General features: G+C 45.3%; 1 pseudogene; it reads left to right on the forward strand.

The window, feature by feature from the left end:
• The first annotated feature begins 1,101 nt into the window (after nt 1-1,101).
• Nucleotides 1,102-3,423, forward strand: LOC120840022 (annotated as a pseudogene).
• Nucleotides 3,424-26,163: the final 22,740 nt, after the last annotated feature.

The raw sequence follows: 26,163 nt of genomic DNA on the forward strand, positions 1-26,163 counted from the left end.
CCCGAATAGGTGGTGCGACCTCGAGCCAATCTTCGGAAGACATACCTCAGTGATGTCGAGCGTGACTTCTCAAGTACTGCAGCACATCTCGCGAAATTTTCGCCACCTTCTGACCAACTGCAACAACCATGAGTGGCTGACGCCTGCCAGGATGGTGGAGTTTGCAAGAGTAAGTTGGCTTCCTTTTCCGGTTATGCTGTCAAAAAATGCGAACTTTCAAGTACTGAGACCTCGGTGGGCTTTTAAGGAACCCCAGCTGTGGTCTAAACTAATTGGGAGTCTTCCGTTCAGACTCGTGCTATGCACACCTAGCTTCTGGGACGTCAAAATAACAGGGCACTGTTGTTACAGTTTTTTTTTGTTTTTTGTTTTAATTTTGCTGGCACTGCACACAATGCACGATATCTAGTGCATGCAATTCAGCTTTCATAGTTCTGTTAACAGACAAACACAATATTTTTACTGCCAGTGCCTCACTTATACCTGCCCATTAGCTATCCCAATTTCAAGCACGAGTAATGTGTACAGAAGAAAATGCAAAAGACAACAGCTAAAAGAAGACAAAAAGACACATAGGCTTAAAATCTTTATTGAAGTCATCATATTCTTAAAAGTATTTTAGAGCTAGGAAGCCAAGTATTCAGGTTGAAGTGTATAATGGAAGTTACTCTTAATAAGACCAGACTAAATTGTACCGAGCTCATTTTGCGCACTCGTCTGGAACATATATTGCTAATCTTTTACCTATTCTGAGCCGCCACAGAAATTTGTGAATTCGGCGTTGACACGGCACTTTCGCTATTGTTTCCTTTTGGCTCGCTCACTTGTCATCACATTCTCATTAGATGTTGAAGCTTGCATCGAAGACTTGCTTGTACCATGACGATCACTGCACTAATGCGGGTCTTTGAAAGAATATTAAAACCGATTACAAGAAAGTAATAAAGGAAAACTACATATCTTGGTTTGCTTCGTCTCTTCAAGGCTGTCCACGACAAGGGTGGGCCTTTGTCCAACTGTTGGGGCTTCATTGATGGCACGGCTCGCCCCATATGCCGCCCGAAAAGGAACCAGGAGGCGTACTTCTCTGGCCACAAAAGGATGCACGTGGTAAAATATCAGTCCATAATGTGCCCCAACGGCATTATGTGCCAGCTCGATGGGCCATATCCTGGAAGGCGGCACGATGCAGGTAATTTAACAGATAGTGTGGAAGTAGAGCTGCGTACCGGTGCACCACATGTAACTGCATTTCGTGTTTAAATGTGGCAACAGGTGATTTGGTCACGAAAAATTTCACTTACCTTTGAACAGTGCTTTTACCGATGTTTAAAATGAAGAACAGCCTGACAACAAACCAAGAATATTCTCACAACACCTTATACAAGCTGCATTTAGTGTATGAAGGGTCTAATATGATGCGGCTACAGCATGCTTGATTTATTCTCGGAATGTGCAAGAATAATAGAAGTGTTTGTGATGCAATACTGTGGAAACAGAGTTGTAAGTCAGTTACCATAGCGTGTGCCCTTACCCTTCCACCCTGTCAGCTCAGACCGGCTGCATCTCTATGTTCCTGTTTATCTGGTTATGCATGCGTCTGCCACATTTTATGTACATGTTGCTGTATCTTTGGATAACGCACTCATTATAGAGCACTTCCTGTCATTTTTGTCACAGTTTTGTGAAGTCTGTGCAGCCTCTGCTTGTGATGCCCCTCCACTCTTGTGACTTTCTAAGGGCAGAACAAATTGATGATGGCAGACTTGCCACAATGCATTGCAGAGTGGCTGCCCACAATCGATGAACCATTTCATACTCTTAATTTGTCTATGACACATTTTCAAATTTTGTTTTTTGTGAGCTTTGACAGCAGTCCTCGTTTATAGTTTCTTTGGATACAAAAAAAAATGAAAACGTTTACAAATCTCTTTAATGCGAAATTAGGGCGCAGCTTTTGAGGAGGAGGAGGAGTGGAGGGTATGCCCCTGCTCCTCATCCTTTCCTTTTCTCCTCCAATTACGTTTTCCTGCTAAATTTAGCGGGGAAAATGACGTCACATGATTTGGTGTCATTTTACCTATGAACAAATTCAGTTACATAACGGGGAAATTTATGTCACGTGACCTCAACACCAATTCCATTCGCCGCTATTTAGCGGGGAATAGAATTGGTGTTGAGGTCACGTGATGCCGATTTTCCCACTACATCGAGTGGAGAAACTGAACTTGTCCGCTAAATATAGCAGAGAAACTAAACTTCCCCGCTGAATTTAGTAGGGAATTGAATTGGTGTCGAGGTCACATAGCAGGGAATTGAATTGGTGTTAAGGTCACGTGACATCAATTTTTCCGCTAAATCTAGCGGAGAAACTAAATTTCCCTGCTAAATTTAGCGCCGTTATGCTGACGCTGTTCGATCCGGAAATGGGCGCAAAACTCCCTCCTTGATATAAGAATCCTGAAACTTGCGCAGTGACTAGCACATGGCTCACGCCTGTCAGGACCCGGAACCCTTCGCCCTGAGTAGATGTTGATGCTAAACTCGCTTTGTCGATTCTCGGAGGTTACAAGAGATACTGGAGGGACCCTCCTTATGTTAATGCAGGATTTCTCCACCCAACTTAATAAGTGCCCCCACATTTTTACTGTCGTGATCTGGAATACCAAACTCTTTCAGCTTAATCAATATTGATATATATTTTAATTAGTGCATGTTTTTCAGATTTTATCCCTTTTATTTGGAAGCATGAAATCATGTATGCCCGACAGCTTCTTAACTCTCCTCAGAATTAGTTTTGGTTATGAGGTTGCTCTTTCTTCGGTTAGTGTTGCTGCGCTTCATATAAATCTATTATCATTGAGCCATAGGCACAATGAACGAGTAGGTTATGTTTTGTAGTACTTGTTTATCCTGCTGTCTTGCCATTTTTTTGCTGAACCTGTGAACTCACCGGCCAAGATCAGTATACTGTCTTGCACAAAGGCAAAAAAGAAGTTCATTCAACATCACTTTTTTAATGTGCAGGAATACTCCGTGACAGTGGACTGTACTCGAAGTTGGAGAGACTGGTGGGAAACTAAGATCTTGTCATCTATGGAGACCCAGCATACCCACTGAAAACACTGCTCTTGAAACTGTACGGCGGTTCTTCGTTGACGCCTACCCAACAGGCCTTCAACTTTGGGATGAGCCGTGTCCGCCAAGCCGTGGAGTGGGGGTTTGGCAAAGTAGTTGTCGAGTTTGCTTTTTTGGACTTAAAAAAAAAATCAAAAGCTGCTCCGGCAGCAAGTGACACAAATTTATAAGGTTGCAAGAATTCTGTGTAACTGCCACACGGCCATATATGGCAGTCAGGTAACAAGTTACTTCAACCCGGACCCGCCCAGCCTCCAAGAGTATCTGAAGCCAGTGGCAGCGTGAATGTTCGGTATTTTAATTAGTCATTTTATTTCACATATTTAGTCAAGTGTTTGTGAATCTCATAGGAGAGGGAAAAGAACATTTCAAACAAAATATGCAGGGGTAAAACAACTAAGTCGTGCAAGTCAGACATACAGGTCTGAATATCAGGAAGTGCACTCAATGTAGAAAACAAATTCCTCAGGTTGGCTGCAAGACAACGCTTTCGGACAGTGAATTCCGCTCGCATATTCTGTGTGTAGAAAAAAATTTGAAAACAATCTTTATTGTATCTGTATTCTTGTAGACGTCAACTTTGCCTATTTCTTGAAATCCTGGACTGACGAGGTGTAACGTACGATGCGGTGTCGATATAAAAAAGATCATTAAGAACCATATACTTTCCAACCTTAACATTGCTGTACAAGCACCATGCTTTGCCAAAGGAGTGCCATTTTAATGGACATTGTCAACTGCCCAGTTAAATGAAGTGACATACCCAACCTACATAGTACCAAGGTGGAGGGTGGTAGGCCAACTACTCTGCAGGAGCTTCAGAAAAGAAAACAAAAATGTTTGGGTGTGTTTATACAGTTTTGAGGTTAGTCTGCCTCCAATGAGTGACTTGTCTCTCAGCTGTAGATGATCAATTTAGCTAGTGCAGTACGACTGCTAGCCTGGGGTCTTTAACGTGCACCATGCAGTAGTGATGCACAACCGCGCACCGGTACGATGTTCACCCAGATCGAAACGGGCAGGGGCTTCAAAATTAGTCTACTGCGGCTGTCTATAAACACAAAAAAAATGTCGGTGTTACACTCATTCTTCGCAACAGCGTTCTAACAATGCATCTAAGGTTACTTGCAGCGATCAGGTGTTTAGAATGCAGCTATCAGCTTCAACATAAATGCATCAGTTCGTTGTCTCGATTTTGATAGATTTGTATTAGAAATACAGTAGGTGTTCTAATATGGTGCCTGTGAGTCCACCAGTTAAGTGTATGTGATTGTTTTTGTACTCTTTTTCAACTATATTGCATTTTTCACGGCTTTCTAAGTTTTGTTACGTAGGGTGTATACATCTCTAATTGTTTTCATTTTTGAATGTATGTTTTCTCACCACTCCTGCAATGACCTCATCGAGGTTGCAGTATTTTGAAATAAATAAATAAATAAACAGTGTAACCGAAACATGGATGTTTTGCTGCGGGTCCATTGGAGACGATGCAGTACTTTCAGTCTACCTTCTTCTGCCACGGTACAGCATGTCACTCTAACAAATGAATCGGTGGCTTAACGGCTGATCCTCAATACTCATATAACCAAAACATACTCAGTATTTAGGCAGTCACCTTTACTGTCAGGTCCTGTTCCCAGGTTGGATGTGACTCGTCATCTGACCAGACAACAAGCTGATCTCGCCAAGCATTCGGCGCATCCGTGGCGATGCCATAACTTTAGTACACGAGATGGCTCATGTTGTCTCGTGCTCTACACATGCGGAGCCCTAGCGAGGTTGTCGCACCTGCAGAAACACTAAAGTTCCCTTGATGCATTGCGGCAACGGTGGAGTAGTCAAAATGGTTGGTGAGGTTGGTTTATTGAAACAATATCCCTGCACTAGGACGGCACACCTGCCTTAGGGTGCGTGCACAGCAATGCTTTTCACCTACTTTAATGTTTTAGAAAGCAGGCCCTCTAATATATTGAGGAAGGACTGCTGCTGAGCAACAGAAAGACGGCGTTCCTCGGCTCGTTCTTGCCTTTCTTTCTGCCGCTCTAGAGCACGCAGCCTGCGCTCCTCGGCCCGTTCATCTGCCCTTTGGCCCATCTCCTCTTCTCGTGCACGAGACTCAAGCAGAGAACGTTCTTTTTCCCCATGCAAGGCTACTCTCTTCCAGGGAAAGCCGCCTAGCCTCTAAAATGAACTCTTTTTCCTTGATAGAGGAGTCGTGTCTCATTCTCTTCTCTAAGTAATCGTAGTCCATATGGTCCTGCTTTCTTTTTCCTGTTGAATGAACCATGAAAAAATAATTGTGTGCCTGATCATAAGGCAGACTTGAGAACACAAGCCTTACTAGTGGCTAAATATGCTGCTGAACAGCCCTTACCACGCATTGGCTCGTTCCGAGCGCTGGGCACGGTGAAGCGGCTGCCGAGTTCTCTTGGCAAATTTCGGCCCTTGCCGTGCCGGGCTGGTCGGTGCCCGCCCCGCTCCCTCCCGAGGGAACAGCTGGGCTTGCGACATCCTCGGTGCTCAAAATCCGGGCAAACAGCTCTTCCGCTGTTGCCTGTTCGCCGGAGCCTGCAACTGTATCCAATGCAATTGAAACGGTTTTTCGGAAGAACTTGATGCTACATGTAGGCGTTCCAAAGAAAATAGTCCTCTGATTTCCTTACTTGACGGTGACAGCGCAGGGAAAACCAATCTCACACCAGACACTCAGGAAGACAAGCACACGCGCTGAAGTTACAACTCTTGTGTATTCGACTACTTTATTTTTCTCTTCAACGTCTGGGTTGACTTTTCAGAACGTGATAAGTAGAAGAGGTAGCACGAAATACAAAGGAAAATTCTAAAGACAACGCAAAAGAACAGTAAAAGAGAAGAAAAATACAAAAACGGAAAATAATATATATAAACGAAACACTTTTACAAATCTTCCCTCTCCCTCATCGCTATCATTTATATAGAAATTGGAGCTCTTTGGTCGACACCGCTATAGAAGGACTACTTACACACTTGTCCTTCAGCTGTGCTATCCTTTCCGCTTCCATTATTTCTCTTGTCAATGCGTTTCGACTCCTACCTATTACAAAACAATTTTCAAAATGTGCTACACAGCCACAATCGCGACAATGGATTCCCAAGTGTCTAGCTACGACTCGGTGGTTGTTATAAAAATGCTTTCTTAAATGATCATTCAAACACCTTCCAGTCTGGTCTACATACTATCTGCCACATGAGAGTGGGACAGAATATACGACTCCTTCAGTAAAGGTTGCAATGCTCTTTTGGTGCTTTTTTGAACAACCAACTTCCAGGTGTGCCAATCCGTTTACCTTCCTGCACAGGCTTAGAAGCTTATTTGATGCTGAAAAAGCAACATTAATGTTAATGCGGTTACCTATCTTTTTTAGACCGTGCGACGCTTTATGTATATAAGGAACAACGGCCGTTGTTCCTTATATACTAACCTCCAACTGTAAAGTCGGCGGCACAGCCGCCGAGTTTCATATTGCTGCCGGAGTTGTAGACCGCTCGCGAGCAGGGGTGGCTGCAGCCCCGTTTCCTTACAGGCGCTGCTGAAGTTAGCTGCGCTGTTGGGTAGCAGTAAGAGTGGCTGCAGCCCCGTTTACTTACAGGCGCCGCTGAAGTCAGCTGCGTTGCCGGGTACCACCAAAACATCGGCAGCGGAGTCTCGCGCCGCTGCCGCCGAGCTTCGTGCTGCTGCCGGAGTCATGGAGCGCTCGCGAGCAGGAGTCGCTGCAGCCCCGTTCCCTTTGCGATGAGCTCTGATTTTGTACCCGAACTCCCTGGCTACATCCACAAGTTCTTGGAGCAGATGCTCCCGCTCGCTGTACTCTTCTTCCGTTCCCGACCTATAAAGAAGGTGCATCGGAAATCCTTGTACTGGCCTTAAAGGGGTATTCACACGAGGGAGAAATCCCGGGGATTTGTCCCCGGCACGCGCGCATCACGAGATGAAAACGCGAGGCTTTTGCACATCGCAAAGCCTGACGTTTTCGTCGTGGGATGCGCGTGCCGGGGAGAAATCCCCGGGATTTCTCCCTCGTGTGAATACCCCTTAAGGCTCCATGGAACGAATTATGTGACGAATAACTGGCGAACGCCGCCCGACGGCACGCTCGCTTTGCGCGCGACGTAACAGCCACTGTGTTCATTCCACGCGCAGAGCAAAAGCCGCCGGGCAAATTTCGTCGGTTATTCGCAGCATATTTGTCCCATGGAGTTCAGCCTTAATTAGGCTACATATTTACATTAGGCTACATTACAGTGTGAACTGCAGTTAGACACCAACCCAACTTTTTTTCGAAGATTTGTACGGTCGTCCGAGGCGTACTGTGCGAGCACCAGGTCACACCGCTCGCGTACAGAGCGAACGGTGAACATTTTTTGGGTGCTCCCCTGAAGCTGCGCCGTGATGTGGTTCCATTGCTGGGGATCTCGGAACGGGTTAGCTAAGAGGACCTCACTTAGGAGAGCCAAATCATCGGCGATCGTGAAACGCATCCGCACACCGCTGCCACTTGCCTTGCTAGCCGCCATCTTAAAAAGTGCGCTCTCCCGCTCTCGCGGGGCTCGAGATCTTTCGAGAGCTCCCCGCAAGCTCTCCCAAGGCCCGCAAGCCCGCAGCGCAAAATCCCCAGCGTTGCGTGCGTACGCAATGCGCTAGGTCTTCTATTGCGTTCTGTGTACGCGCACTCCCGACCCGCAATTTTATTGCGTACGCAAGGCTTTAGCGTACGATCTACTAAAACTGTCTATTAATGCAGCGACCGGTCTGGCCGATGTAAACTTTTTTACAAGTCAGGGAATTGCTGTAGACCCCCCCCCCCCCCCCACACACACCCACACCGACGCATGAAACAAACTTGTTTTCATGCTTCTTATCACGTGCGGCCCTGACAACCGATCCCCTCTCCACCCTCACACATAAACGTCCCAGCTTGGCCGGTGCTGAGAAAACAACCGGAACATTGTGGCGTTGCGCTACTTTCTTTAACCTATGCGCCACCTTATGGATATAGGGCACCACCACCGGTTTCTACGTAGACTTCCTACCCATAAATAGCTCCGGATTTCTCCCCCTCCTCAAGGGGCCCTCGGCCACACCTATTAGGAGATTGCCAGGATAGCCGCCCTCCAAAATTTTGTTGGCCTGGCTACGAAAACTCGTCGTCATTTGGTGAGGACATGGCTTGACGAGCGACCCCCAAAGACTACTGAATATGACTCCCCTTTTAACTATTTTTGAATGACTCGAGTCGAACGCAAGCTCACCTTTCTTCAACCTTACGGCAGTAGCACCAACACACGTGGGAGTCCAAAAAGTTAGCTTAATCTCTAAAACTGTAGAACAACCCCAACAGGGTCTTCACTCGTGAAGTTCAACCCCCTGGCATGACCCTTGACCACGTCTAACATGTTTGCAACCTTACGCTCTTTCTTCCGGCCAGAACCAGTTCGGAACAACACCAAAAAGTCATCCAAGTGCCTAAATACACGGACGACGTCACTTCCTAAATCTCCGGCTATGCCTCTATCACACCTGGACAGGAATACATCACTTAAAGACGACCCTGTCGAAAATGTTCTACAGTTTTTAGTCATTAAGCTGAATTTCTCGGACTCCCACTTGTGTTGGTGCCACTGTCCTAGGTCGAAAAAAAATGTGCTTTCGTTCGACCCGAGTCATTCAAAAATAATTAAAAGGGAAACGTATCGAGTACTCTTTGGGGTCGCTCGTCAGGTCATGTCCTCACCAAATGACGACAAGTATTCGTAGCCAGGCCAAAAAAAAAAAAAAAAAAAAAAACGTTTGGAGGGCTGTCCTGGCAATCTCCTGGTAGGTCTGGCCGGGTGCCTCATGAGGAGGGTGAGAAATCCGGAGGTAGTCATGGGTAGGAAATCTACGCAGAAATCCCTAAGGTGGCGCATAGGTTAAGGAAAGTAGCGAAAAGCGACGATGGTCCTGTCGTTTTCTCAGCACCGGCCAAGATTGACGTTTATGTGTGAGGGTCGAGTTGGGATCGGCTCAGGGCCGCATGGGATAAAAGCATGAAAGCAGGTTTGTCCCTTGCGTAGGTGTTGGAGGGGGGGGGGGGGGTTCTACAGTAATTTCCTGACTTGTAAAAACGTTTACATCGGCCAGACCGGTCGCTGCATTAATGATAGATGACGATCACTTATGTTCGATTAGAGCGTCTCCGTCAGGGAATATGGCGGTTCACTGCGAGATATGTGGTTGTTCTCCGGTTTTGGAAGATACCACGGTCCTGGGAAGACACAGTCACCAACGAACTAGAGAAATAACTGATGTTTTTTTACGATTCCAAGTTCAAAGACAACTGTGTCAGCGTACCTTCGATAGATCTTTATGATTCTGAGTTGCATTTTTGAGGGGTTTTAACTTGTGAATATCATGTGACGGTCCTGTGTCGTGATGTAATTTTTGTTTGGTGTGACCACGCCGTTGGCCTTCTTTAAAAATAGTTTGCAGTCAGCACTCAGTCTGTGTACATTTTCTCTGTCCTGTGTCCTTGTTCGCGCTGTTTTACCCGTAAAAATGCTAAACGAACGAGCCCAAATTTCAACAGTATTACAGCTCGTTGTATACTTTTTTCAGAACACCTTTGTCTGTCACGAATTCGAGGGGTGTAGCAAGGTGAAAACACAACAATGTCTCATAGATAGCTGTAGAAATATATTATCACGAGCACCTGTTTCTGTGCAATCACCCCCTCCACCGTTGAAAACCACAGCCGTCAACCTTGCCACGCTCGACGCGCTGCATGCTGGATTTTCGCTGCACCGGTTGGTGTTCGGACGGGGGAGCTCATATGGCCGGTGTCTGTACATAAAATGTAGCTCGTGAAAATTAATTTTTACGGCTACATACGAGACATTATTATGTTTGCTGTTTTCTGTAACCCTCATCTTTATTTTTTCAGTGTAGAGGAGGGAGCAAAATTTACATTGGCCAAGGGACAAATATCAGTATTATCATTATGGTCAGTTGGCAGCCCTATACGGTTCATAAATGCAGGGTGGTGAGGTGAGAAAAGTGCGTCAGTGGCGGACATATATAGTAGCACCTGAGCTCCCCGCCTTCTGTCGGTGTTTGTCCTCTTTTCTTTAAGAAACTTGCCTTCGCTTGGCTATGTTCGCTGATACGGATAAGAACCCATTATCGCACCAAAAGAACGCTGGCGACCGATGACACTGCCTGACAAGCGTGTCTGCCCTAATATTCCTGTTTTTTGTCTTCTCACCCTTTTGGACATATTTTTCTCATCTTTGCATCTGTTGGTGCCCTCTTATCCAAACGATAACCTGAAATGTTCACAGGAAGGCCGCTCTCTGCAGAAAGAAAAGCGGCCGCTGTAAAAGCGAAATCTGATAGCAAAGCAAAAAAAAAAAAAAAAAAAAAAACTCATTGCGAAAATGAATTAGTGATGCCCCGTATTTCTAGCGTGGCTTCTATTTTTTTTTATCTTCAAACCTGTCAGCTCATTTCCAACAATAAATGTAGCAAGATACATAAGTCTAGCGGCGTATCATAATATACATTGCAAAAGTATTTCACTACTGAAATACAAATAGATTTCGCAAATGCATCTTGATACAGAAATAGATACTCAAAAGTGTCCCTCAGATTATATCGCAATACTTTCATGTCGAGATGTTGCCCCGATTGTAATTCCTCATTCGTTTCACATTGCTGCGACGCCGGTTACTTGTTCACACATAAGCACTCTATGCCTGTGTGGAGGCTGATGCTCATGGCCTTAACTGCAGCAAATAATAACAGTTGACAGGAGCAAACATGTTTTTCCCTTCTACATTAAAATGCGTTTTGCTTTTTCTTTATCTAACGCAGGACGAGAACACCCCACCGGCACCATGTGTCCTTTACAACAAGCAAGAGCTGGACGATGCAGACTTTCTTCACCTTGTTGTGGATCGTGAGCGCTTGTTTTGCGTTTTTAAAGCTGAGACGGGGTGTGCATGTTGTTGGTAGCATATTGGCTGTTCAGAATTCAGTACGAACGCAAGGTCTTCACCAGTCTGGTTGCTCTGGAGAGGATTTTTTTTTTTTTGCTTGAGTGACACAACTCGAAGGACAGTCGTAATTAAATTTTTGAACAAAGTTGGCAGACATGTATGTGGTTGAAGAGATAATTTGGTGAGCCATTTTAAAAGTGTATAATGCATTTTTTTCGCCAGTATTATCAGGTTAATTCTATTTCTCTTACAGAAAGAATGACAGAAGTGTTTATATACGTATCTTTCTTTTTGTATCTTTAAACGTCGGGCTCTTTCTGTGATAACGTATGCTGACCTCCTGTAGGTGAGGTGCTTCAAATTTAGCTGAACAAGTTCCTCATCCATAGTCGTCTTTCAGAGCTTTATAATTTTCCTTGTACATGAGCAAGAGGATAGCGTCGTCTTCTCAAACATTTGCTTTTTTGACGTAGAGTGCGAGTTCATTTTGTGATATTTTTTATTAAATGTTTGCGCATAGCTTTCTTTATGTCATGGAAGGGCATGCGTTGTATTTTTCATTTGTCTCTTACGGTTCAATAAATGTACAATTTAACGCATTCTAATTGATATAATGAGCTTCACTTACTGAAATACTGCTGTGGTTCAGTCAAGGCTAGACCACCCGCTCCACCATGCTTCTAATTAGTGAACAGATGCGCATAAGGGGACAAGTGATAAACGAAGCCCGTTTCTTGCAATCCTCTGTGACAAACAAAACAGATCACGTGTTATTCAACCCGGTAAGTTCCCCGTACTTCGTTTGTGTGATGCTTACAAAGGTTCAGCCGTGCAGTACGATGCTTGGGGCCGCTGCTCGCTCACTTAGAGTTCGAGAAAGGGGGCGCCGTAGCACTACCCAGTTGCCCTCGGGGTTATGACGTGGCTTGCAAGGAGCTCTTTTGCAATACTTCTTCATGAAGTGAGTTCTGTTCAGTGTGACTCATTATTTCTTTATCTCGTGCCTTGTATGTGGTGAAGTTGCAATCTCCTGATTTAAAAAAAGTGTAAATATGTTCAATAAACACAAGCTGTAAATTATATAACAATAATATAAGAATATGAATACTTTTTATGGTTTTTGTACAATTTACAAGTTTCGATGTGTGTATGCGACACATTCTTATAAACTTTTCACTGGGGCTTGTACTTCATTTCACCTTTCGTCCGAGCGCGGCGGAATCTACAAGCCAATCCAACGTCGAGAGAGCATCGTGTGACCTTGAACAACCAAAACGTCGCGCGATACTCTCCCTGCGCTGGATTGGCTAGAGTGGCCCAGCATCCTGGGGCCACAACAGTGGGCGCCCATTCCAAGCTAAGCACCCTTCGCCAAGGGTGTTGCGCAAGCACCCACTATGAAGGGTGCTTGCTTGAACACCCTAAGGGTGTTAGCCTTGGGACAAACTAATGTACACCCTTAAGGGTGTAAAAACTTTTACTGTGTACCAGAACTGTACAAGCGGCAGGTATGTTTCTTGTACGCTTTTCCCAGGGATGGACAGTATTTCAAATACAAGTAGTTGTAATACGTATTTCAAATACTTTGTGTATTTTGCATTTGTATTTAATTACAAATAGGGTAATGTATTTGACGTGTGTATTTAAATACTAAAACGTGGGTATTTCAAATACAATTGTAATTAAATACAATTTGGTGGGCGAAAATACATCCCTCAAATTTATTGTCACTGTCCAGAGCAGGAAGAAAACTATATTCTGCACCGAATGCAGTGTCTCTCAATCAAGCACGAGCGTTTAGTGGCTTTGTGATTACGGTGCTAGTCCAGGCCAAGAATAGTGACGAAATCGCCATTCACAGGCAGACTGGCTAAATAAGTGTCTGTGACAACTTGTGATGCTTTCCAACCTGATTTCCCTCCATATTTTTGCCTGGAACATTCGAACTGCGCGGGTCGTCCAGATCTTTGTAACTGGTGCGAGTTGCAACAATAAAGAATTCTCTAGCTAGTGCTGCGCGTCTTGGTCGTCTCGGTTCTTTGTTGGTGTACACCAAAATGTAATCGACAAAACAAACTGCTTGAAGCTCTGTACTTTTTTCACCTCTTACGTCCAAGCTGATTACATTTTTTGTGATTATATTTCTATTACGTTACTAGAGCCTCGCACACCAATTCCCTAGTGTGCGATGCAAAATTATAATGAGATACCCAGAAGCCCGTTGCAGGTGCGCTGAAGTCGCTGACGCAGATTTTGAGGAATGTATTTGGAAAAGTATTTGGAGGAGACCAAATACATTTGAATGTATTTGTATCTTGTATTTAAATACTTTTTTGGAAATGTAATTAGATTTGTAATTAAATACATGTTTGACGAAGTATTTTGCACTTGTATTTCGATACATATTTGCGTGTATTGTGCCCATCCCTGGCTTTTCCAATAGAGTATCAGTTGCTACCTTTTACCGGTTCATCCATGCCTTTTTCCCGCGGACCCCTGAAAAATATATCAATGAGGTTCTACCGCACTCATCAGAATAAACCTAAGGCTGCATAACCACTACTAGCTCTACCTAACTGTTTAGTGTGCACCTGCGGATTCCGATGACACCTTCCTCTTCTTCGTGGCTGAACGTTTCTCTCTGAGAAAGTGGTCCATTTCTCCTTAGTCTCTAAAAGCAGCAAAAAGAATGCCCGAGTATGCATACTGCGCAATAATTCAAGTACCCTCATTTACCACATTAAACCAGGTGTGCTATTCGTCGCAAGCTAACGTCTGATGAATTCAAGGAATAATAACGTTATAGCAACAACTATATTAATATACTCATTAATTAACACAGGTGTGTTCAGGTATGTACCAGCATTTTGCATTTGTGTGGCACGACTGAACAGCAGTGACACACTGTAAACGACATTACTTTCACAAGCCTGGTACTTCTGCGATTGTTGCGAGATTTCATTTTCGGGAATATTTTGCCGGCAGAAAATTTGGCGATTGGGAAGGATATTTCGTTGATTCGTGTCCATCCTGTGACTTATTCACGGGACCAATTTTTTGCCCTTTTCATAAAATCGTAAAATTCAGAAAAAATTAAGTATACTTTACGTCTGCAGTGGTGACGAAAGCACTGGCACGAGCGTATGGTTTTAGAACGTGCATGCCTTCTATGGCCGTGTTCTAATAACACAACTTTATACTACAAGACTACGGTCTCGCGCCGGTGGCTTTTTAACAGTGCTGCAAATGTTCGTGGGACGCAACATATTTTTTAGCTTCTCAATGTGATTTTTTTAATGGCTGCGTCTACAGTGCCGCCCGACGGCACTCCACTCGCGCCTGCAAGTGCCGTTCGAAAGAAAGTCCGACGGCACGTGTCTCCAGTCTTGGTTAGTAACGCGTTACAGTAACTCCGCTACTTTTTCGGTAACTTGTAACTGCGACCAGTTACTTTTTAAAATTTACCTTGTAATTGTAGTTCTATTAATTTTTCTGAGGTAAGGATGAAAGTAACGACGTTACTTCTGTCGTTACTTTTCAGTTCTTTGTGGATAATAAATCATTAAACGAGCATAATCTAGCTATTCCTTGCACTTTCCAAATTGTCTGTTCCGACATTTCGAGTTTCAGCTGGCCTTGCACATACGTTCCTTCTCGCGAGCCACTATTCACGTGAAGATTTGATTAAAAAAATAAGAATGTAGTTATCTTTACGTATTATCGGGGAAAAATGAAATGCGAACAGAGGAGCGCGTGGCTCGCGGTACAGGCTGCGCCACCTGGAAGTGAGCCTAGGGGCGAGGGTGCGTGGCCTACTCCGATGTGTTTACGCCCTTCGCTCTGCGCTCCCCAAGCTTCGGCACTGCGCCTCTCAGTGCGCTGAAAGCTATCCCCGCTATCTTTGCTCGCTCGGCGTGTGCGGCGAGCTTCTTCGCACCGCTCGCGCTGAGCCAGCAAAGATAGCGGTGATGCTTGCAGCGTACTGAGAGGCGCAGTGGCGAAGCTTGGGGAGCGCAGAGCGAAGGGCGTAGACACATCGGAGTAGGCCACGCACCCTCGCCCCTAGGCTCACTTCCAGGTGGCGCAGCCTGTACCGCGAGCCACGCGCTCCTCTGTTCGCATTTCATTTTTCCCCGATAGTACTTGCTTGTACTTTGTGACTGAACACTTACATCTTAGTATATTGAATCACTATCTCTTTTGCGTTTTTTTTTTTCTGCGCACGCTTTTTAATCGGGTGAATCAATTGTGAAACAACAATACACGCGGAGGAAACTTCGTATGTTTCGTATTTTGATTAGCGCCACTACTCCGCAGTGCGCATGTTTCGTATTTTGATTTTTACTACTCCGGAGTGGTTTCAATAGTGGAGGCAAAATTTACTGCAGTTGCACAGGGATTGTTTCTGGTTTGCCGGGTACGAACTGAAATATATCAAAGGAGTCGATGAACCCAGCGCAACCGTCAACGAGCCGGCAATCTGCTAGTGCTACCAAGGATAGGAATGCTGATGGGAACAGAGCAAAGAACTATAGCATGACCGGCATACAGAGGCTATTTTTCTCTGGTGAGGGTGGTTGTTAAATATTAGACCGCAGCACGCAAACTTTGCAACAAGGAGTACTCCGACAACAAATCTTCGTGTTCAAATCTGAGAAAACACATCCAGTTGAAATTTGGTCTTTATTTTTTTTTCATAATATTGACTATTTTTCCACCTAAATTATTAAGTTTGAATTTACCGCAATGGTAGAGGCCCTACTAAGTCGTGTCTTTATTGTTTTTCTTTCAAACACTACTATTTCTTTAATTTTTGTGTTATTGAAAAGTAACTGAAAAGTAACGTCGCTACTTTTTGAAGGTAACTGTAACTGGTAACGAGTTACTCTTTTGTTTCGGTAACTGTACCCATCACTGTGTGTATCCCAGTTTGCGGATGTTGATTACAAAACTATTGACCTGCTTGGCCCCGCCGTACATGCTGCTTCGCGCCGTCAGCCGGGAAGGGGGTCCCATACCATTTTGTTCAGCGAACTTTTGTCAACAGCATTCATTACTTTTTTTTTCAATGTTAATAGTTAAAGGAAGAGTAAAGCTATACGCAATGCGTGGTGCACTTCGGCCGGAAATCGCTACACACACTACGCGAAAGCTCATGCAATTTGGGTCACCCTTTTTCAAACGGCGCGTGTACACTGGTGAGCGCGTTCCCTCCCCTCCCTCTGCCTGCGTTCACGCCACTTTGCAGCAACAGTGTGCGGCTGCTAATTACAAAACTTAACCCAAAGACGGCCCTTTGAGGCTTCCAGCCGGCAACCCAAGCCCCGCTGTCCCCATTTGCACCTCTGTGAAGGGAGTCCCATACCATTGAGTTCTGCAAAATTCCGTCAACATTCTTTTTTTTTTCTTAAAGGGGTTTTGCAACAACTTTTTTGACTGATTTTTAATTTGAACCTAATTTGAGCGCACTGAACGTAGTAACGTAAGAAAAACTTTTCTTTTATCAAACTTCACTTTATATTAAATAAAAATTACAAAAACAAGCAAAATATAACCTGCTTCATAACGTCATAGCTCTTGGCTTGAGTGGCTGTGAACTAGAGCAGGGGTAGTGAGCTTATGAAGCGCTCACTGCTGCCGCACTCCGTGTCGACGGCTCGAGAGGGTGCCACTAAAGCTTGTTATGGATAGGCTGTATGAAGCGGGCGGCCAGGGTGACTCACATTGCATTTGCTGCGAGATTAAAGACTAATTCGGCATAACACTTCATTGGCCATAAACGACCGCAAACACGGGGTAAATATCAGTTCAGAACGGGAGCCACTTCGCACTGTCATAGCGCCAAAAGGCCAAACCGCAAGCCAAAGCTGCTCGCCGAAGGCCTTGGGAACGCTCGGTACCGGTCGGATCCTCCAGTCCACACGACATAACGCCGCCGCGTACATCCGAGACCTTTCTAACCCAAGTAGCACAACACGCCGGGTTGGGGATGGGGCGGTATTGGCCTGCCGGGATACCGATACCGGCCAGTACCGGAAACGCCCCAAGGGGCGACATCGGCCGGGCCCAATGCCGGAATCCGGCCGGTACCGGGAACTTATTGGGAAACCGGGATGCCGGGAATACGGGATGTTCCCAGCGAGCTCCCGACACAGATCCCCGGCATGGAACCGGTGGTACGGTAGGAAACCATCAGTGTGCCAGCGTGTTTCCGGGTCAGAGCCAGTCCAATTGCGGATTAGTCCCAGCATAAAATCAGATCAGTGCCAGCGTAATTGCGGGTCAGTGCCTGAGAAATTGCGGATCAGCACCAGCGTATGCGTCATTCAGTGTACCCAGCATAGAACCAGCAGAATGCTAGCTGTGTAAGGCTTTAAAGCCCAGGAATGACATCCTACTGCATTTTTGAACAGCTAACTTCTCAGTAGATCAAATTGACTTAAACGTGGAAATGCTAAATTTCTCAGTCCGAACTATTTTATTGGTTTTCATATCTTTTATAGGTGCTGACCGTTTTTAACATCTTTTTCGGACTTGAATTGAAAAAAGCCGGTTTAGTATTTGTGCAATTTTAAGAAACAATTCTGTGTGAACAATTGACTTTCTCCATGTATACAGTATACTCATGGCAATTATTGTATACTCGTTGAGACGACATGTCCCATTCATCTGTCGCCCAGATGCATATTGTGGGTAGTACAAGAAGGGAACATACAAATTTTTTTTTACCGTGACATTCTTTATTGTGACTCGTGCATCCATAGCAGCTAGCTCCTCAGCCAGAGTGTCCCTCATCGTCAAAGGCGGTTGGAACCACCAGTGGAGTGTCCGCCTTTTTAACTCTATTGCCCTTGCCCGCCTCCCTGCCCGTCAGCCACTTCTGCACCGCGTCCACGCTGCACGAGTGCAACCTTGTATTGCACCTGTAAAGAGAGTTGTCAGATCACACAGATTAGTTGAAGGATAGGGGGAGCCAATATCTTGCATATTAGCTACACGCAAGGTGCTGTTCACACACTGCAGTTTGTGAGCGTTTCCTTTGTGTAAATATAGGTCCCTCACCTAGCCTGCAATTCAAAGGTGACAGAAAGAGAGCACCACAGAGGTGGAGATTGTGGGTTTGGCTACCACGCTAAGGTGCAGATTCTATGGAGGCATATGGCTATTTCACGCAACATCCTATTAATGTGAAATGGGGGCGAGACGGGGAGGGGGCAAGAAGGGATGGGGCGCAGAGACGAGTGGCTAAAAAAAGAGCAAAACTTCCCCAACTGACACTCTACAGACCAAGGCCTCTAAATGGTCGTCATTAGATTTTCAACCTGGAAACTAACAGGATAACAAGACAAGACCAACAAAAACCTTTTTTCACAGTTCCTTCAAAACGCTGCTTTTCAGTATGAAGGTTCCGAGAATGCTAACACAGGAGATATTCATAATAAAAAATGCAAATCAAATTAAAAAAAAAAAAGAATGACAGGAATTTACGACTTAAATTTTGGATATCGTAAGACTTAACGGGAAACTGAAGCTGTTCTGTATTTGAGGAAGAACACCAAAAATCGTCTTGATATGGCCTCCAGGATCACGAATATCGAGTTTAATTTTTCAATCTGGTGCATGGAGGCTGCAGAAAATAATTTTTAAAGTACAGCGGAAGCCCCTCCTCCTCGGGGCGTGACGTCAAGCTGGGAGTTTTCGGAATTTCTGCTCTCGCTCATCTTCAGCCTATGCACGTGAACTCTTGAATTTGTAAAAAGGTCAGAAATAGACGCCACAACTGGCGTCAGTGTGGAAAAATACAACTGGCAAGCTTGCAATTGCACGCGCCGCCCACACGAGCGACACATGCTTGGCGCCCCAAAGATCCTAGTACGACGTCACGACTGCTCTGAGGCTTTTCGTGTTTTCTCGCGTCTAGTTACACCTTCGGGGAAAACGAAAGCGATATTCAGATTCACAGGACAAAAATATGCCAGAAGTCACCTATAACTCGTTTTTTTTTTGTCAAGATGTGTTTCAGTTTCCCTTTAATTGTCAACATATTTCAATGATTGTGCTTGTCTATTGAGCTCCAATAGAGATACCATCAATTTAATAGCTAGTAAAGAATATGCATTACCGATGACCACCTTACACATCATGGCGTCCTTGAACCTTGACTTTCCTTGGTAGCCCAGAAGGGCCGGAGAACTGCTCCTGGACTTGCTTTGAGAACAGGCGTCCCACCACCTCTCGCACCACCTTCTGCAGGTTCTTGCTGTCTCCTAGAGACACGAGCTGCTCCTCCTAGAAAGACAAAATGTGTTCTCAATATGTCAATGAAGTTATACACATGCAGATACAATGGTATGAACATGTCTCAAGTAAGAGAATGTGAATGCCCAGGTAAATGCAGCAAGCCACACTATACATGCATCAAAAGGTTACAATATTTACTAGAGAGAGAATAAAAAATATTAGAATATATGGCAACTCTACCTGTCTTAGACGAAACCAGAAAGATTAAAATATTTCCCTTCATACTCCGCTAAATCTCATTAGTCAATCAAATTCGTTGCAACGTTCAAATTGTGCAAACGTTTTGATGGATCCTCTTTGCCCATCAGCATCCACTCGGTAATTTTAATAATGTATGTGGTTCTCAAAACAGTGCATTCAAGACCCTGCACATCTTGACTTTGTTAAAGCTTAGTCTAGCTGCCGGCTAGTCACCCTGCAAATTTATCACCTATTTTACAACTTTACGAAGACTGGAATTGAAAAAGGCATAAAAGGCAGGAATTGACCAAAACCGTCATCATAGTTGCAAAAAATGGCAACAGCCGCACAGTATGAGTTGTTACCTTTCCATATTTTTGTTGAGTGCTGACTCAGTGGTGGCCCTGTAGGCCAATGAACCAACTTACTCAGCTCAAGCTCGCCTCGTGTAATAATCGCTTGTGCGACTACCGTATGCTATGCCTGGAGACACAGCTGCGCATGCACTCACACCCCCTGAATAAAGTGGCAGATGCAATGACAGTTACTCTTTCACCTTGGAAATTTTGATTTCCTCTCATAGGGTGACCTTCGGTTAGGACTGGTTAACATCTCATTTTGGAAATGCACTACTAATATAAAGATGGAGTTAATTAAGATTTATCTGGCAACCCCTTACAAATTTGTTTTGGCATATGCATATGGTAGGCACACTCAAAAGCGATTTTAGACCAGGCTAAAAGTTATTTTCAAGCATGTACCTTTACTTCTGTAGCAGATGCCGAAAGCACAAATGAATTTATCGCCCTAAATATTTACATCTCTTGACTATAGCCTCAAGTGAGAACAGGAACAAAACCAAAAGAAGCCCAATATATACTACAGCATCTCGATCCTTCTGTCAAGCAAGCATTAAACACAAAAAGCACGCAGGCAGGTTTGTGCGTGCTCCGCACACATACTCACGGCGACAGTTGTTGCAGGTGCGGAATTTAACTTCTAAGGATAAAACGGGCAGAAGTGTCGTAGCAAATCAGCATGATTTATGATTATTTGCAGGCCGACATATTGTAAGCACCCAAAGGCAAATGTGTTGGGCGATTTTACTTCCCCCGTTGTGAAATGTTTTACTTAAAAATATTTCAAGAAGCGGCAGTTGAAAAAGACTTAAAATGCCATTCAATGAGGATGCACGTGAAGGCCTCTTGTCTACATGACCTTCGGGTGGAAAGAACTGTTCAAAAATGTAATGATGCACAAATATTTAATTTTTGGTGGCCACCGTCTATCATTTCTCCCTTCAGTAACCTCTATGAAACGCAGTTTAACAATTGCAAAAACTTTACGCAGGCTACTAAAGCTGACTTGCAAAACGTGCAACTGGCGTTGCGTCACCTTGACACAATTCTATGGAAGGGTTCAGGTTAAGGGTACCCCTTACAATAAATAGCCTTCCATTGTGCATTGGCTGTGCATGCACTCTGCTGTTATAAATAACAGAAGGCCCGTAATGAAGGTAGCGCAACTTACTCATTTTTAATTTGCCACCGACTGTGCTTAAAACATAGTTTGGGTGGGCATCCATTTGAAATATTACGGTAAAAGGCCCAAGTTAAACCACAAAGTAAGAATCGCAGCCTTATACCCGTCAATATTGTGAAAAAGAGGACACATAAATACCGGCAGTGTCCTGTTGGTGAAGTTCTTCAGCTGCGCTTCTGCAGCACTAAGCTGTTCCATGTTGCGGAGGGGCATCAGGAACAGCTCGGGTGGTTCAGGCCTGGCCAGTTCCTAGGGCGTCGCCTGTTCCCCGGGCCTCGCCTGCTCTCCCTGGTGCTTGAAAGACACCACGTGCCCGAGCACCTGCCCAACAGACTTGCAGTTCCCTGTTCTGCTGCTTTAGGTGCCCATTCTGGATGTGCAGGTCTATCACGGCCTAAGCAGTTGAGCGTCGAAGGCTGCAAGGTAACCAAGGCATAAGAAAGCATTATCCATTTTGCTGATCAACATTATGCACTGATGATGCGAAGGAACTTTTTCAGAAACTTGGGTTTCGGGAAGTTTCAGAAGAACGCTTGAACCTTCAGGTGTTTCGGATGGTTTGGGTAGCTTTGGAACAGTTGCCAAACACAGTGAGTGTTTCAAATTTTTGTAAAAATTTAAGAGACGTTATCATTTGTATGCAATATTCATAAATTTAATTTAAAAATTGTGTGAATCAAATAAACTTTCTAAAAGGGAGACACGGCCCCAATTTTCAGAACTTCACAGTTTTGGCTTGTATGGTCAAAATGAATGCTCCCACAAAGTTTTATGATGTTTTTTGACAATCAAAGGAAATAAAAATACTGATTCGTCGGCGACGCACGCGAGACGCGCTGCGCTTGGCTGCGATAAGCACCAGTTTAAAAATCTGGTAGATAGGTCCGTGCCTATTAGGCCTAGCTTGGTGCCTGTACCCTTGTTGGAACTGCCATTTTCTGGGCTTTCAGGACGGCCTCTTTTTTTAACCATCAACCGTCCAAGAATGGGAGAGAATCCCATTAAGAACACTTGTCCTGGTATAGAAAATGAAATTGGCTGCAAGCGACTGCTCTGTGGTCACATGATACCTCGCACCTAGGCATATGACGCTTTAGAATGAATTGGCACTTCCAAGTAAAGCACAGGTCATCAATCGCGCCCCTTGTTAAATAGCAGAAGTTCCCAATACAACTTTGTTTTCTATCGTTTCACTTGCAGCATACAGTGTGTAACAGATGATCCACCTTTCTTCGGTTCTGGTAGAAGACGACGCAACGGCGTCGTCTGACACTCTAGGGCAGACAAACCCTCCCTATTTACTCACGTATAGCAGGCGACGTGTCTGTTAAAGAAAGGTCAGCTCCCTCAGTACAAGCCTGACGAGATCTCAATCTCACAAAACACCAAAATCGGGCCATTGGTACAACATTTCAAGGTACAAACAGAAGCTGCACAGCACGGCGCCGAAGCGAACTTGCTGCACCTAAAAACAAGCATCTAAGCTGTCCGTCTAAAACCTCTCCAGAGTAGGACAGCACCACGGTCGTTCTTGGCAGCATGCAATGCTTTCCCACAGCATTACGAGAAAGTTTTGTGACCAGCGAAGGACTCGGTCACTACTGTAATTGTGCATGTGTCACTACGAAGATTATGGAGCTAACTAAATTGAGCAACTGCACGCAAGCTAATCTGGTCAAGCATGCTAACAGAGGGCAGATCAAAAACGTGTATTAGCACATTATCAGGACTTTAGATGAAAAGGAACAGTACAAAATAATACTTACTGCATTTCTGCAAACTTGATGCTCTAAACGAAGGCCAGTCAGGGTCTGGTGCTTGGCCCGGTCGCACACGAGACAAGATGTCCGCCTCAGGCATTTTGCTTGGCCACCCGCCGTTGTTTCATACTCACGTCGAACCACAACAGAGGGACGGACGCCACCGTTATTTCGTCATTCTCTTCAATGAACAGTACTCCTCCTCACTAGAATAAAAGGCGTGGTCAGACATGATGTTCATTCAAGTTACTTCACACTCTCAGGTCTTCGCAACCTTTAGCATATATTATAATAACTCCATGGCTATATCCCCATGCACGGCCACAATGAAACACGACGGCGTCGCATTCCGGTATACGCCAAGTAATAAAAGTAGCAGTAAAAGAGAAAAACGGTGCTCATTTCGCGTAAAAGTCTGTTTACACCATGCTTTGTAGCTTTTTACTTGCAACGGTTTCATGATACCGAGGTTTCGTGCAAATAGCTTATTTACATCCAGTTTTTCAAGCAATGGCAATGGCGTTTCGACTATAGACCTTTCCAGCGGCAGTCTCGAACGAAGCGATTCACAGTGCATGTCCCTGGTTTTGAGAGTGTACGTCAGTGTTGCTCGACTGCGCTGAGCTGTGGAGTTTCTCGTCAGTGGGCTGTGGCAGCCTGCGTAGGCGCAATTCCGGACGCTGTTGGCAGCTGAATTGGCGCGTTTTCTTTTTTATCTTGTGTTCTGTGGCGAACATAATTTATTGAGGTCTTTAAGAAAGCAGTGCTCTATTTTAGGGAACAAAAACAAAGAACTGAAAGCTGTTTTGGTGAGTCTGTTCGCGACAGAACAAATGCAACTTGAATGTTTGTTTCATTTTATGTTCATCGTTTTTCGGCACCGTACACTCAGCCGTGTCAATCTATGAAGGACAAAATATTTGACCACACAGGATATCAGTACTTCATGGATATTCCGCGCCCACAACATAAAATTCAATGAATCTCATCAATCGAACAAAAAATATATTGTACGTACCCCACGGTGCCACGTTATCCGAACAGGGTTTGAGAAAGGTCTCAAATAACACAGCATATCCAATATACAGTGTCGACGATAGTCACTTAACGACGATCGGTTGGAATCCGGCGTGTTTTGGGGAACATGTAGAAGAGAGCTCCTTCTTTGCACAGCTTCAAAGCAAATGAACGAACGCGTCTGTTCCGTCCCCACACCCCGGACCCGACTCTATCGCCTATTTTTTGCGAAGACCCGGAACACAGCCTGGAAGGCTTTTTGGAGATTATCTCGACGGAAATAATCCTCCAAGCACGTCGAACTGCCTGCTTGGAAACATAATAGCGCTTCACGACAGGGACGAAGAGTAGAAACGAGACAACACAATGAGCTATGCCTGCGTCGCGGGCTGCTTGACGTTCGCTCCCTTCGTTCGTTTCCTGCGAAGGCCGAGCGAGCTACGAGCCCTGGTATTCCCTGGTTCTCACAGTGGAAGATAACATACAAAGGGTAAGCATCTTAAACAGGCGAATAAAATAAAAACTTCCAAGAAAAGCCGCCGAACTCCGAATGCAAAATGCAGGTGGGGAGTCACGCTGACCGGGTTTCCACAGCTCAGGTGGGTGCCAGAAATTTCTGGCTGATAGGGGTCGCTCGATTCGCAAAATGGCGGCGGCCAGAGCGCTCTTTTTGCAAAGGTCTATACTCCGTTCATTTTTAAACTGAGGCTAAAAGCTCGGCCTTCAACGCAAGCTTTCTGCCCTTGCTAACACAAGTGCGATCACGCAGGCACGCGCAACCAAAGCACTGCAGAAGCCAGCGAGCTCGCACTGAAGGCGGAGATTCTAGTCTCAGCTTAGGGGCGAACGGAGTATACATTCCTTGCATATGACGGCACGCTAGGTAAGGACAGGGCCCTGTGCCATGCCGGTGGTGGACTTCACAATGCACGGTTGTGCTTACCAAGGCGTAGGATGCCGCTAACTGCCTGGACATACCGTAGAATACCGTGCATCCGCCCATTCCACATTAAGCGCCCATTACCAAATTTGTGAGATCTGAGGAAATACGCACAGTACATTTATATGTAAAATTGACGACCGGACAAGCACCCAACCCCCATTTTTTTGCGATTATTTCCAAAGTTTGAGTGCACGCTTGCCCGATATTTAACGGTACACTGTATTTTCATAGAAGGAACCTAGTTTTGTTTGATGTGAACTCGGAAAAACGAGCCGAGCTTACGAAGATGACAGTTAGCCAGTATGTGCGGAATTTTTCAGCATTGGTGCGATTGTGCTACGAGCAGAAAGTTTCGATATACCGCTAAGTTATAATGCAAAAAAAAATGTTGTGTCGAAAAAAAAAAAAAGTTGTATTGCGTGCCGCAAAATTTGACGAGCGGCTCTAGGAGTCGCCTGTAGAAAAATTGTTACGACTTTGCGAAGTATGGCAAACAATGCAAGGTTACCGCCGTAATCTAAAACCTGATGCAAGGATAAATAAAATAACGGACAAGCGTCTCGCGGACGGCACAAACCGATGCCCCGCTAGCAGCGTCTCGGCCAGCTAGCATGCCTCCACCAACACGGCGCGGTCGCCCCCGGAGACCGCCTTGATCACCGGACACCGCACGGTGCCAGCCACCAGTGCTAAACCCTCCCCCCACCCCACCCCCCCAGCCAATGACAGCACAGCTAGCGCGAACGTCATGATGACGTACTTTGTCTGGCGGGACGAATAAGAAAACGGAACGGGCGACGGGAAGCCGGACGCGTGGATCCCGCTGACCCATTCGAAATAGGTGGCCCCGGCAGAGAATGCACGCGCTAGCGAGAACAAGCTCCCAACTTCGCTCGTGCAAGCTAAACCGTCAATCTAGGACCAGAGATCTTTGAACGCAAACCTACGCTGGAGTGCTTGGATCTCCTGGGCAGAGCCGAACGGATCGTCGTGTCGCATGCAAGGTCGGAAGCGTGTGTCTCAAACTGTCGCGTGCGGCAATTCGGAGCGGCGTTCGGACTGTCGGATCGGACGTCGGATCGGACGACTCTGCCGTCCATGTGTCTCGCGCTTAAGCCCTGAGACTTGCCGTTGAGAACATGTGGAAATTTTTACGGAAGCGCAGTGCCGCAGTAAAAATGCCCAACTCATCGAAAGCAAGTTTCGCCGCCACGATGCAACGCGCGGGTCACGAGTGACCCGCGCGTTGTATCATTGGACTTTTTCCAT

The sequence above is a fragment of the Ixodes scapularis genome, unplaced genomic scaffold, assembly GCF_016920785.2.
Source record: "Ixodes scapularis isolate PalLabHiFi unplaced genomic scaffold, ASM1692078v2 PGA_scaffold6__148_contigs__length_123643588, whole genome shotgun sequence".
Taxonomy (NCBI): Eukaryota; Metazoa; Arthropoda; class Arachnida; order Ixodida; family Ixodidae; genus Ixodes; species Ixodes scapularis.